Raw genomic sequence first — 14,654 nt, 5'->3', positions numbered from 1 at the left:
CCCATAACCTGTTGGGTTTCCTCCTTCTTCATCCATCTTCAATGAATACTCCAGTTGTATATATATGAAAGATGATGGTTTATTTTTAAGGATGGTTCATTACAATGCTTCACAGCACCAGGAAACAAAACATCGGTAACTGTGGAAAATAGAACACAACTCCATCGAACTTTTCTGTGTATGTCTCACATTCTCTCGCGAGAAGTGAACCGGAAGAGATCACGTGACGATAGCGCGGATGAACCTGCACTACCGTATATAACCTATTGGAGGCGCATAACAACAACAGCAAGCCTTTCTTCTCATGATACACAGCAACAGCATTAATAACAATGAGATCACATTTACTCAACATTAACACAACATAAACACAACAGAACAAATACCCAGAATCCCATGCAGCCCTGACTCTTCCGGGCTACATTATACACCCCCCCTACCACCAAACCCCGCCCCCACCCCAACCCTGCTCCCTCACACATCAACCCCCCCGCCCCCCTGTGCGTCGGTTGAGGTGGGCGGGGTTTGGTAGCGGGGGTGTATAATGTAGCCCGGAAGAGTTAATATAAAACCCGCGGGCCGCACTAACATTCAATTTTCATATTAAGGTCTTGACCGCGTGTCTGAGACCCTTGGTTTATACATAGCACAAAGCAAGAAAAAAAACTTTGTATGCAGTGTTATTTCATTTTAAATTTCAAAAGATATTTGTGGCTCCCATTGTTTTCTTTAATTTGTGAAACTGGTCAAAATGGCTCTTTGACTGGTAAAGGTTGCCGACCCCTGATCTAGCCAGTGCATTCAGCTCTCAGTGAATTGGTTCTGAGCAGAGTGTGAAGCCACTGGGATGAGAATTAGCACATCCAAGTCCAAGGTTCTCGCCCGGAAAAGGGTGGAGTGCCATCTCTGGGCTTGGGAGGAGTTCAAATACCTCTGAGTCTTGTTCATGAGTAATGCGGATCAGTGATGCGGATATTGTATCGATCCGTCGTGGTGAAGAAGCTGAGACGGAAGGCAAAGCTCTCAATTTACCCGTCGATCTACGTTCCTATCCTCACCTACGGTCATGAGCTTTGGGTTGTGACCGAAAAGACAATGTCATGTGTGCCTCACAATAAGAGGTCCTGGGTTCGATGCCCGGGCCCAGGGTCGTTCTGTGTGGAGTTTGCATGTTCTCCCCGTGACTGCGTGGGTTCCCTCCGGGTACTCCGGCTTCCTCCCACCTCCAAAGACATGCACCTGGGGATAGGTTGACTGTCAACACTAAATTGGCCCTAGTGTGTGAATGTGAGTGTGTGTTGTCTGTCTATCTGTGTTGGCCCTGCGATGAGGTGGCGACTTGTACCCCGCCTACCGCCCGAATGCAGTTGGGATAGGCTCCAGCACCCCCGCAACCCTGTGAGGAACAAGCAGTTGAAAATGGATAGATGGATGGATTGTTATGGTAAAATTAAGTTAAGAGAAAAAAAAACACACAGCCCGTCTAAAAGACCCCAAATTGTGCACAACCACCCCAAGTACACCAAACAGCACCACAACAATAATGACAACCGTGACCACCCCGGACACAATAACTCCATCCAGCCATTCCACCCATCGCCCTGGCCGCGTATACCGGAGTGTCACCCACTGTGGAAGTTAATATTCTTTAATTTACTGTAAGCCAGACCTGGCCAACACGCGGCTCGCGAGCCTCATGCGGCTCTTTGGCTGGTTTCATGCGGCTCTTAACTCTGTTATGAGAGTAGCGTATGTGTGTGTGTGGCCCTTTAAGATATGACAGCATGTGAGGTGAGTGACGTCAGTGACTGGGTGGGCGAGAGAGGTGAGGGAGCGGTAACAGTGAGTGCGTGCAGGTGCTCGTAGCTTGGTGGATGGCTGCGTGCAAGACACCAAATAAAGTCACAAAGTTGCAACACACCGCCGACCTCGTCATTCACCCTCGAGTCCGAAGCTGTAAAAACCCACTGCCGGGTAAAGTGAAGGGTGTTACCCCCGCGGTACATCAGCCCTGGAGGAACGTCTCCCCTGCGCTCCTCGACTACGGTCTGGGAGCCGGAAGCAGGAAAGGTGTAACAACTCTATTAGTGCCTTAGTGTTTACCATGAAGTCTTTATTTTGACAGCCCCTCGCGGTAAACTTGTCTGAGTGCAAACTGAGGCAGTATTCGTCATTGATAAAACCTTCGGCGAATCAAAATTTATGACCAATAAAAACGCAATAAACGGGGACGGAAATTTGACCCGGCAAATATAAACAAAAGAAAACACTGACGGAAAGCGATAATTGAGACAATAAAAAAACAAGCAAACTGGGCGGTAGGTAAAAAAAAAAATCTGCGTCCGGGTGACACGCGAGCTTCAGGAATTGCCCGTCCTTTCTGATTTCAATGCTTAAAAAGACACAAAAAGTGCGGTAACGCCAACACTGCTGGCCAGTATAACAAAATAAGTCATACTTATATTCTGTAACATTCAATCAATCAATCAATCAATGTTTATTTATATAGCCCTAAATCACAAGTGTCTCAAAGGGCTGCACAAGCCACAACGACATCCTCGGTATAGCCCACATAAGGGCAAGGAAAAACTCACCCCAGTGGGACGTCGATGTGAATGACTATGAGAAACCTTGGAGAGGACCGCATATGTGGGTAACCCCCCCCCTCTAGGGAGACCGAATGCAATGGATGTCGAGTGGGTCTAACATAATATTGTGAGAGTCCAGTCCATAGTGGATCCAGCATAACAGTAAGAGTCCAGTCCACAGTGGGGTCAGCAGGAAACCATCCCGAGCGGAGACGGGTCAGCAGCGCAGAGATGTTCCCAACCAATATACAGGCGAGCGGTCCACCCCGGGTCCCGACCCCGGACAGCCAGCACCCCATCCATGGCCACCGGATCTGTGTGTCTTCCCCTCCACAAGGGATAGGGGGGAGCAGAGGAGAAAAGAAAAGAAACGGCAGATCAACTGGTCTAAAAAAAAGGGGGGCTATTCAAAGGCTAGAGTATACAAATGAGTTTTGAGATGGGACTTAAATGTTTCTACTGAGGTAGCATCTCTAATTGTTACCGGGAGGGCATTCCATAGTGCTGGAGCCCGAATAGAAAACGCTCTACAGCCCGCAGACTTTTTTTGGGCTCTGGGAATCACTAATAAGCCGGAGTTCTTTGAACGCAGATTTCTTGCCGGGACATATGGTACAATACAATCGGTAAGATACGCTGGAGCTAGACCGTGTAGTATTTTATACGTAAGTAGTAAAACCTTAAAGTCGCATCTTAAGTGCACAGGAAGCCAGTGCAGGTGAGCCAGTATAGGCGTAATATGATCAAACTTTCTTGTTCTTGTCAAAAGTCTAGCAGCCGCATTTTGTACCAACTGTAATCTTTTAATGCTAGACATAGGGAGACCCGAAAATAATACGTTACAGTAATCGAGACGAGACGTAACGAACGCATGAATAATGATCTCAGCGTCGCTAGTGGACAAAATGGAACGAATTTTAGCGATATTACGGAGATGAAAGAAGGCCGTTTTAGTAACACTCTTAATGTGTGACTCAAAGGAGAGAGTTGGGTCGAAGATAATACCCAGATTCTTTACTGAGTCGCTTTGTGTAATTGTTTGGTTGTCAAATGTTAAGGTGGTATTATCAAATAAATGTCGGTGTTTAGCAGGACCGATAATCAGCATTTCCGTTTTCTTAGTGTTGAGTTGCAAGAAGTTAGCGGACATCCATTGTTTAATTTCATTAAGACACGCCTCCAGCTGACTACAATCCGGCGTGTTGGTCAGCTTTAGGGGCATGTAGAGTTGGGTGTCATCAGCATAACAATGAAAGCTAACACCGTATTTGCGTATGATGTCGCCTAGCGGCAGCATGTAAATACTAAAGAGTGCAGGGCCAAGAACCGAACCTTGGGGGACTCCGCACGTTACCTTAACATAGTCCGAGGTCACATTGTTATGGGAGACGCATTGCATCCTGTCAGTAAGATAGGAGTTAAACCACGACAAGGCTAAGTCCGACATACCAATACGTGTTTTGATACGCTCTAATAAAATATTATGATCGACGGTATCGAAAGCAGCGCTAAGATCAAGAAGCAGCAACATAGATGACGCATCAGAATCCATCGTTAGCAGTAGATCATTAGTCATTTTTGCGAGGGCTGTCTCCGTAGAGTGATTTGCCCTGAAACCGGATTGAATAGGTTCACAGAGATTGTTAGACACCAAGTGTTCATTTAGCTGCTGTGCGACAATTTTTTCACAGTTTTAGAAAAATTTCAAAGGTAGAAATATTCCAAATAACCTCTTGTATACAATGTAAACATAAATAGTGTCTCAAAACAAGTTAATCATATTTCAACAAAACACAGCAGACGAACTCTCGCCCTGCACAGCTGTTTTGTGCTTTGTAGTGCTCTGCCCCTCCCTCACGAATGCTGCTGCATGCACTCGCCTCCACAATTTGTTTTGTTTTAACCCTTTCTTAACCCTGGACGTACATTGAAAATACACGCAACCCTAACTCAAAATGCCGGACATTTGAGGCATTTAAGAAACCCTGCCCGGACAGCCCCGCAAAAGAGGACATGTCCAGGGAAAAGAGGACGTACGGTCAGTCTAACATAAGAAGAAGAAGCCGAAGCCGGTTTGAGTGACGTCAAACGTGCATGTGCGTGAGATCACAGTAGTAAACCATTTGTGACAAGTTCGCTCTCAAAATGGCAGGGAAACAAAGCACAGCAAAACAAAAATATGAAGAAGAACACAGGACATTTTTAACATAGTGGGAGAGTTTATATTTTTTGTTGAAGGTAATGGCAAGCCATTCTGCCTTATATGTCATGCGTCATTAGCGCATTTCAAAGCTTCAAATCTTCAGCGTCACAAGGAATGCCAGAAGTCCCACTAAGCAACATGCATTGTAACAGAAAAAATATATTATATTTTTGTTTGTGGACTTGGTTGAACTGAGAGTTTGTGTGTGTGTGACAGTGCACACAATGTTGAAAATAACTGGCCTGTGGTCTTAGTACTGTAGGAGTCATGTTGGTGTGTGACATTTACAATAAATCTGGCTGAGCAGAGGTGTGTGTGTGTGTGTGTGTGTGTGTGTGTGTGTGTGTGTGTGTGTGTGTGTGTGTGTGTGTGTGTGTGTGTGTGTGTGTGTGTGTGTGTGTGTGTGTGTGTGAGGAAGGGATGGGGAGATGTTCATGTGTGCCCACGTGTAGGAATTGGCTCTTTGCAGTATCACAGTAAAAAAAAAAGTGTCTCTTAGTCTCTGACTGGTTGGCCACCCCTGCTGTAAGCAGTAACTTATAACTCGAGCCAGAATTGCTTTTGCGACCATTATCGGTACACATGAACTCAGATCAATGCGCGCATTCACAAACAAGTCCCTTGGATAGCACACTCATGACATCTCCCCTCTTTTAAATCATAGACATTAAATGTATGCAAACAATTACCAAGAAAACCTGCAGTATCTCTTAATTGTCCACTGTGGGCACAGTTGTCTTAATCTGACGGCCCAACATTAGCTGTGCAGGGCTGGCACACGTTGCTAGTACCAGTGTGGCTCTATAGCTGTCTGATCTGCCCTCTCAGCCTCACCGTTGGATTGGGAGTAGTAAGGGATGGAGATGATGTGTTTAAAATCATAAGAAACAGAAAAGTTTTGAAATTCCTTACTTGAAAACTTTTTGTCTGTTGTCCATGTGTAGCTCATTTGGACACCCCCACCTGGTGTAGAATGTTATTCAGACGCGCACAGGTGGTACCAATGGTCATGTTGGGTAAATGTGCTATTTCCAAATGGCAAAAAAAATAGTCGATGACAATCAGGTGTTTTCTCTTTTCATACTTACAGATGTCGGCGCCGACCTTCTGCCATGGCCTTTGAAGTAGCAGTGTTGCCATCACAGGCTCCTTCCTCTGTGTCGGTCTGATTTGCATGCATTCAGGGCACTTTGCCACCAGTTCTTGGATCTCCTTCTCTAGTCGGGGCCACCACACACTCATTCGCGCCCACTTGCGACACTTCGTGATGCCCTGGTTCCCATCATGCAAACAGTGGAGTATGTCACCTCTCATACTGTGTGGGATAACAATTCAATCTCCATACAACAGTAGTCCTTTTGAGGTTGACAGGGTCTCACCCCATTAGTGGTATGCTGTGGCCTGTACTGGGATGCTTCCCACATGCTTTGGCCACCCATGTGTCACCAGTTTACTCACCACCTGTAGGTCACAGTCAGTGCTTGTCTCTCGCTTGATCCGCTCCAGGTTGGAGGGCGACACTGGCCATGCTGCATGAGCTGCATCCTTGAACACGGAAACATCACAGGTCAGTTCTGATATTTCACTCTGTATTACAGGTAGTGGCTGTCTGGACAGTGTGTCAGCCACTGTCAATGTTTTCCTTGGCATATACTCTGCAGTGGGCTTGTATCACATCAGAAGCATGAGCAAGCGTTGGCACCTCAGGGGAACCATGTTTGTTGTTGGTCAGTGGGGCTGTGGTTTATGGTCTGTGTGCACTGTGAAGATCTCAAATCCGTACAGGTAAATGGTAAATGGGTTATACTTGTATAGCGCTTTCCTACCTTCAAGGTACTCAAAGCGCTTTGACACTATTTCCACATTCACACACATTCACACACTGATGGCGGGAGCTGCCATGCAAGGCCCTAACCACGACCCATCAGGAGCAAGGGTGATGTCTCTTGCTCAAGGACGCAACGGTCGTGACTAGGTTGGTAGAAGGTGTTGATTGAACCAGAAACTCTTAGGTTGCTAGCACGGCCACTCTCCCAACCACGCCACACCGTCCCCAGGTAGGTAGATAATTTTTCACAGGCCGAAACGACCGCCAAACACTATCTCTCTCTGCGTCATTTTGCATCGGTCAATGTTCTGGAGCAAAAAGCTACTAGTTTCAGTCCCTCGACATAGCGCTGTAGCAGCACGCCACCCGGCCCGAAGCTATTTGCGTCTGCACTCAATATAGTGGGTTGGTTTAGAATGCAAGTGTGGGTGCTGTGGAGATAAGTTGTTTAACCTTATTGAAAACGTTGACTTGTGCTGCGTCCCAGGTCCATACCGCGTCAGTTTTCAGCAGGTTGTTGTGAGGTTTTATGTCTTCTGACAGGTTGAGCAGGTATCTACCCAAATAATTAACCATACCCAGGAACTTCCGAAGGCCTGGCGTGTCATCTGGCAGCTGTAGTTCTGTGATGGCAATTTTGAGGGGTCAGGCCAGATGCTTTCATCATCGATGAGGTGCCCCAGGTAGTCAGCTGCTTTTGCTGCAGGAGGCACTTTCTGTCACTGAGGTTCAAGCCTGTACTCTCTAAGATCTGCAGGACATTCTGGAATCTCGCTTCCTGCTCTTTCTCATCCCTGCCGTGGACGAGAATATCATCCATGAACACCTCATCTCCTTCCTGGCCTCTGAACCGCACTGCCATCTCCCTCTGAAAAATCTCCGGTGCACTGGAGATCCCAAACGGGAGCCGCTCGAAGAAGTACCTCCCCATGGGAGTGATCAACGTGGTCAGCTTGGCTGTTCACTTCTGCAGCGGGATTTGCCAGAAGCCACTAACCGCGTAGAGCAGGGAGAACACTCTGGACTATGTCAGCAGTATGTCATCTATGGTCGGTAACACCATGGGTGGATCTACACCTGACATCCACTGTAATGATACCAAGTACAAGAGCGTATCTAGTCGATACTACTATGATTACATCGATATTTTTTATCATCACAAAATCTTTTTCCATTTTTTTTTTCATTTATATTATGTTATATTATGTGGAGAGAAAGATCAATAAGTAGCTCAAAAAATGGCTGGGAATCACTCCAAGCTTCACATCAGTAGGCCTCTACATAAGATCAGGACAGCTCCAGATTCCCTTGTCATCCGTGGTGGAGGAATTCAAGGTAGCAAAGTGCAGAGTCTTAATGACAATCAGAGACTCCCAGGACAAACAAGTCAGACACGCAGGCGTCACTACGAGATCAGGACGCAAGTGGGCAGCTGACACATCTGTTGCACAAGCTGAGAGCATGTTGAGGCTACGTGACATCATAGGAACGCCATGCACAGGAAGACAAGGTCTTGGAACTTCCCATGTCCAACAGTGGAGTAAGGCAGAACCCAGAGAAAGAAGAGCTACGATCCAGGAGGAAGTACAAAACCTGGAAGAGGAAGGTCGGAAATCAAGAGCAGTGGAACTAGCGTCCCAGGGAGCCTGGACCAAATGGGACCTCCCTAAGAGAAAGATCACGTGGGCAGATCTATGGAAGCTGGAACCATTCCGCATCTCTTTCTTGCTGAGATCAGTGTATGACACACTCCCGACTCCAACAAACTTGCACAGATGGGGCATGAGAGAGGATCCACTATGCAAGCTTTGCGGGCAGAAGGGTACCATGGCGCACATCCTGTCAGGGTGTAAAACAGCACTCACCCAAGGGAAATACAGATCGCGATATGACAAGGTGCTCATGACACTGGCTAACACCCTGGAGCAGCAGAGATGCAAGAAACGGCAACCACAATGGAGAACAAGATCAATCCAGTTTGTCAGGGAGAGAGAAAAGCCACCAACCACAGCAACATCAAGGAAGAACCTATTGCAAATGGCCCGTTCTTGGGACATGAAGGTAGATCTGGGAGGAAGGCTGCAGTTCCCCCAGGTTGTCCAGACAATCCTGAGACCGGATGTGGTAATGTGGTCTGAAGAGGCAAAGAAGATAGTTCTCAAAGAACTCACAGTTCCATGGGAAGAAGGGTGCGACCAAGCCTTCGAAAGGAAAAGTGCCAAATACCAGGACCTTTTGAATGACTGCAGGGGAAAAGGATGGCAGGCATGGCTGTTCCCGGTCGAGGTCGGCTGCAGAGGATTCCCTGCCCAGTCGGTATGGAGAATGCTCACAGCCTTGGGAATAACAGGGAAGGAGAGAAAGACAGCAGCTCGCAGGATGGGGGAGGCAGCAGAGAGAGCCTCTTGCTGGTTATAGAGCAGGAGAGAAAAGATGACCTGGAAGCCAGGAGGAGGAGATAGGCAGTGACTTGGCCACCACTGCCGGCCCACCAGCGGTAGGGTGTTATGGTTCAGGGTCGAAACACCCAATGACCGCTGGATACCATCTGATGATATCAAGTCCTCCTGGCCGAGGCTCCATTCACCTAAGATGAATGAAGAAGAAAGCATCTCCGGATGTAATAAAATCAACTCAGGAAATATGTCCCTGGAGTCGACACATGATTATTTGAATTATGACCAATGTATGATCCTGTATCGCAGTGGTTCTCAACCTTTTTTCAGTGATGTACCCCTGTGAACATTTTTTTAATTCAAGTACCCCCTAATCAGAGCAAAGCATTTTTGGTTGAAAAAAAGAGATAAAGAAGTAAAATATAGCACTATGTCATCAGTTTCTGATTTATTAAATTGTATAACAGTGCAACATATTGCTCATTTGTAGTGGTCTTTCTTGAACTATTTGGAAAAAAAGATATAAAAATAACTAAAAACTTGTTGAAACATAAACAAGTGAATCAATTATAAAAAAAAGATTTCTACACATAGAAGTAATCATCAACTTAAAGTGCCCTCTTTGGGGATTGTAATAGAGATCCATCTGGATTCATGAACTTAATTCTAAACATTTATTTTGTTGAAGTATTATTCAATAAAAATATTTATAAAGGATTTTGGAATTGTTGCTATTTTTAGAATATTTAAAAAAAAATCTCCCGTACCCCTTGGCATACCTTCAAGTACCCCCAGGGGTACGCGTACCCCCATTTGAGAACCACTGCTGTATCGGATCAATACCCAAATTTGTGGTGTCATCCAAAACTAATGTAAAATATCAAACAACAGAAGAATAAGTGCTTATTACATGTTAACACAAGTGTAGATGGAACATGTTAAAACAGAAAGTAACCAGGTATTAACAGTAAATGAACATGTAGATTAATAATTATTTTTGTACTGCTTGTCCCTCATAATTTTGACAAAATAAAAGAATAAGAAATGACACAATATGCTACTGCATACATCAGCAGACTAATTGGGAGCCTTTGTTTGCTTCCTTACTTTTAGAAGACAAGTTGTCTCATGTGTTCACTATTTTATTTAAGGACAAATTTGTTCTTCGATTGCAATAAGAAACATATGTTTAATGTACCGTAAGACTTTTTGCTAAAATAAAGCCAATAATGCCATTTCTTGTGGTCCGCTTTATTTAGAAAAGTATCAAAAAGTATCAAAATACATTTTGATACCCAGTGCAGTGAGGTTTGAGGTTGGGGAGGCACTGACCCACTAGTCAGATTTACAAACATGACAGTATGATGCAATGCCACCGGCTCAAAATCACAAAAACACACAGTATGATGCTAGAATAAAACATTTCAACACACTTAGCACACAATTAACAAGAGCAGACACTAGACCAGGGCACTCCAAATTTTTTGACTTGGAGGCCGCATTGGGTTAAAACAACTTGGCTGAATATATTTTCCTCGCGCACTAATTCACTGAAAGAGTGCACACTTGCTACGTGCTCGCTCGACACTGCAGCGCGAGCGCAATGATGTCACGTTATTGATTGGAAAATGCATTTTTAGACAATGTTATATGCCTGAGCGGCTAGGAGACACCAAGAGTAACAAGCGGTGGTAAATGGATTAGAAAGGACAGATTTAAGAGAAATTATAATTTAAAAAAAATAATAATACGTTTTTTTTTTTAACTTGGGACTTCCCGCGGGCCGGATTTTGGACGCTGGTGGGCCGCATCCAGCCCGCGGGCCGTAATTTGGGGACCCCTGCACTAGACAGCATATCTTACCTTTACTTGCAAATCTGGACGAAGATCTCTGTGACTTTGTTGTAGAAGTCCTAATTTTTCTCTTTTTCTGTGAGTTTTAAACGTCTTTTTTTGTGGCAATTGAGATAGTTGCCACAAAATGCAAGCTCCTGTTTCCCCAAAAAGCAAGTGGCATTTATCAGGTCTTTTAACATCTCACGATTTTCCTTTACATTGGCATTGTGGATGCTGATATTTAGTCTCCGTTGTTCATTTAGAGCCAGATCAATATGTGATCTTCCCAACGTTTTTAAAGAAATATGACCTTGAATGTGGGCAGATGAGCTTTCATGTTTTTTGAGGCTTCTTGTCAGGTTTTTCAGATCCATCCCATCAATCCATTTTTCTACCGCTTGTCCCTTTCGGGGATGCTGGAGCCTATCTCAGCTGCAATCGGGCGGAAGGCAAGGTACACCCTGGACAAGTCGCCACCTCAGTATAACCCATTTGGGTCCCAACACGGTCATTCATTGAGAATAAAAGGCAGGGAAAGCAATACAGACATTTTTTTTGTAGCACAGCCACAAATCCATTATTTTCCAGTATATCAATCCTTTTGAAATGAACACGTTTGTTTTCTGTCCTCGGACCACACACGTTTGAATCAAATATGGCAGCTCTGCCGTTGGTCTCCCAGTATTAATGACTTCTTGCTTTGATTGAAAGTCCAGTCTTGAAAAATTCCTTATTTTAGAAATCAAATCCTCCATTTTTAGGGCGAAAAAGCATCACAGTTTGCGGGAAGCATAGCAGTTGTTCTCTGTTGTTTTCTTCTTCTACTTCTTAAGGGTTAGGTGTTAGCAGTTCATGAACTTTTGATATAACGCCCCCAAATTTGAGGCAGAGGTACTTGCTGCCTCATGGCCTGCCTTTTCCCCGTGGCAACAAGCACGCGCCCCCTCGTACGCAGGCGCTTAATACACTTTGTGTGTAGCCGTGGAGGCACCACCTGTATCTGCCTCACTTCTCGTCTGCCTTGTTATTTTGATCAGGAAACACACAATTTTCACGATATTGACCATGAAAATTATCAAAATATGCAGGAACCACACCAAAATCAAATAGAAAGCATAGACCAAAAGATAAATATTAAAACTTATTTTAATGTATTACTTCGTTTTTGAACATCTCATTGTTAAGCCTTTTACTCCCCTGGTGGCAAGGTGAGGCACTGCCTCACTTGCCTCCCTTGACAGCACGTCACTGTTGCTACCGGTAAAATTTGCTGAAGAAAATACCCCAATATTTGGGTACCAATGCAATTTGGTAGTCAGAATGTAATACAGGAACAAGATATGGTTTATATCTCCTTCTCTCCTTCCTCGTTTCAGCCCTCTTCTGTCTCGAGCGTCTCCCTTTCCCTCAAAAGCCACGAGCATATGGCGTCACATTAATGCCAAAAATCTGAGCGCATAAAAACTGTTATCGTGCGCTGATTCTCCACTTCGTGCGCGCGCGCGACACCCTTTTGCGCGCGCGTGGTGCCTTTTTGCGCGCGCGTGGTGCCTTTTTGCGCGCGCGCGACGCCTTTCTGCGCGCTCTCTGTGTACTCCCAGGAAACACCTAACGTTAGCGTAACGTTACTGTATGGTTCTCGTTTGGTTATGCAAGATGAGAACATTCTAAGAACATTCTCAGAACATATCAAAACCTATCTGACACACAAAATATTTGCCTGCAATGGAAACAGCGACCGTTAGGCTTTTCGAAATGGTTTTGTTTCGCAAATTTACTTTATATACATTATGTAGTAACGTTTCCCTAACGTTCCGCGAACGTGTTGTGTTTTTCGAACAATCTGACGTCAGCTGAGCTGAGTCAAGGCTGCACGCATGCGCGTAGAAGCTTCCGTGAGACAAAGACGAAGCTCGACAACGCTGCAAATTCCAGAATCCCGATAATCAGGCAATACGGTGCAACATCCATTGATCACATGTAAGTAGATAGAAAGAGTGAAATATGAAGCACGTTTTTGTGTAACAATTTCTACCCTACATGATTAATTTCAGACCATTTTACGGTTTTAGCGTTGTGTCAAATGCGCGCCATGCTCAACTGCCGCGCAGCACCATATAAACTAGCATGCATTTCTCGTGCATATTGGCTGTTATATAGTTTCCAAATACCAACGAATGACTTCTGAAGAAGGGTGGATCTATCTGTAGCCTAGTTAAACAATAATTTTCCCCGTCAGTGTCATATTTTGAGGTCCATATGGCACGAATGTTGCCTGAACGTTCCGTTAAACATTATCACAATTTCAGAAGGGTTAAAACCATTAAAAATCAGTTCCCAGTGGCTTATTTTATTTTTCGAAGTTTTTTTCAAAATTTTACCCATTACGCAATATCCCTAAAAAAATGTTATATACACCCATCCATTTTCCTGTGACGTCACAATACAAACAAACATGGCGGATAGAACAGCAAGATATAGCGACATTAGCTCGGATTCAGTCTCGGATTTCAGGGGCTTACGCGATTCAACAGATTACGCATGTATTGAAACTGATGGTTGTAGTGTGGAGGCAGGTAGCGAAAACGAAATTGAAGAAGAAACTGAAGCTATTGAGCATTGCCAACCTTGAGACCTCCGATTTCGGGAGGTGGCGGGTGGGGCGGGGCGTGGTTAAGAGGGGAGGAGTATAAATACAGCTAGAATTCACCAAGTCAAGTATTTCATACATATTATATATATATATATATATATATATATATATATATATATATATATATATATATATATATATATATATATATATATATATATATATACATATATATATATATTTATATATATATATATATATATATATATATATATATATATATATATATATATATATATATATATATATATATATATATATCTACATCCTGAAAATATGCAAACAAAACTGTGTTTAGATAATTGACACTTCAAACTTGCATAAATAAATATTAAGGAATATAACATAACTTGGCTTCTGAGAGTTTCAAAATGTAATGAATAAAATGCTAAAGTTGTTGATAAACAAGCTATTATTTTAATAATTAAATATGGTCATTTTAAATGAATTATTATGATAATTTAAAATCAATTATTTCAAATATGTTTATTTTAATGTATAATTCTATGGCTGGATGTAATAAGGAGTCACAAAAAAATAAAAATACAATTAATTTTGATGTTTTTAGCAAAATATAGTAAAAATGTGGGCGATAATAGGGCAACCCATTTTCCTTGTTTTTTTTTTTTTTTATAGAATAAACAACACAATGAAGAAGTTTCAACAGAGGGCTTATAAGCGTAGATGGGCTGCCACAACTAGGCATTTGAAGAAGCAATGCCGACAGTCAACTTTAGAATTAGAGCGTGATGATAGCGAGCAAGAGAATGACACGACAATCTTTACAACTCCAGAAACAGTGACAACCCTTCAGTACATGGATGCTGCGGAGACTGCTTCCTGCACTGCCGCGGGTGCTGACAATGCCACCTACAGTGGCCCTGATAGTGATGAGCCTGATGAAAATGATGCTGATTGGAGACTAATCGACCATCATGTCACCTTGTCATCTGATTCAGAAAATGAGAGTGATAGTGACTGCTTTGAAGATATTTTGAGGTCTGGATTATTTTATCTTCAGAATAGCTTCTGCTATTGGCCAAAGCCAAATCCTACCCACTCCAGAATCCGGAGAGCTGAGATTCCTGACAAAGAAGTCTGGGATAGGCTGCCAATTCGGGTTTTCAGGAAAACATTGACTGGTAAGGGA

Source organism: Nerophis lumbriciformis, linkage group LG15, assembly GCF_033978685.3.
Source record: "Nerophis lumbriciformis linkage group LG15, RoL_Nlum_v2.1, whole genome shotgun sequence".
In the NCBI taxonomy this organism is placed as follows: domain Eukaryota; kingdom Metazoa; phylum Chordata; class Actinopteri; order Syngnathiformes; family Syngnathidae; genus Nerophis; species Nerophis lumbriciformis.
This window is presented reverse-complemented; position numbering follows the sequence as displayed.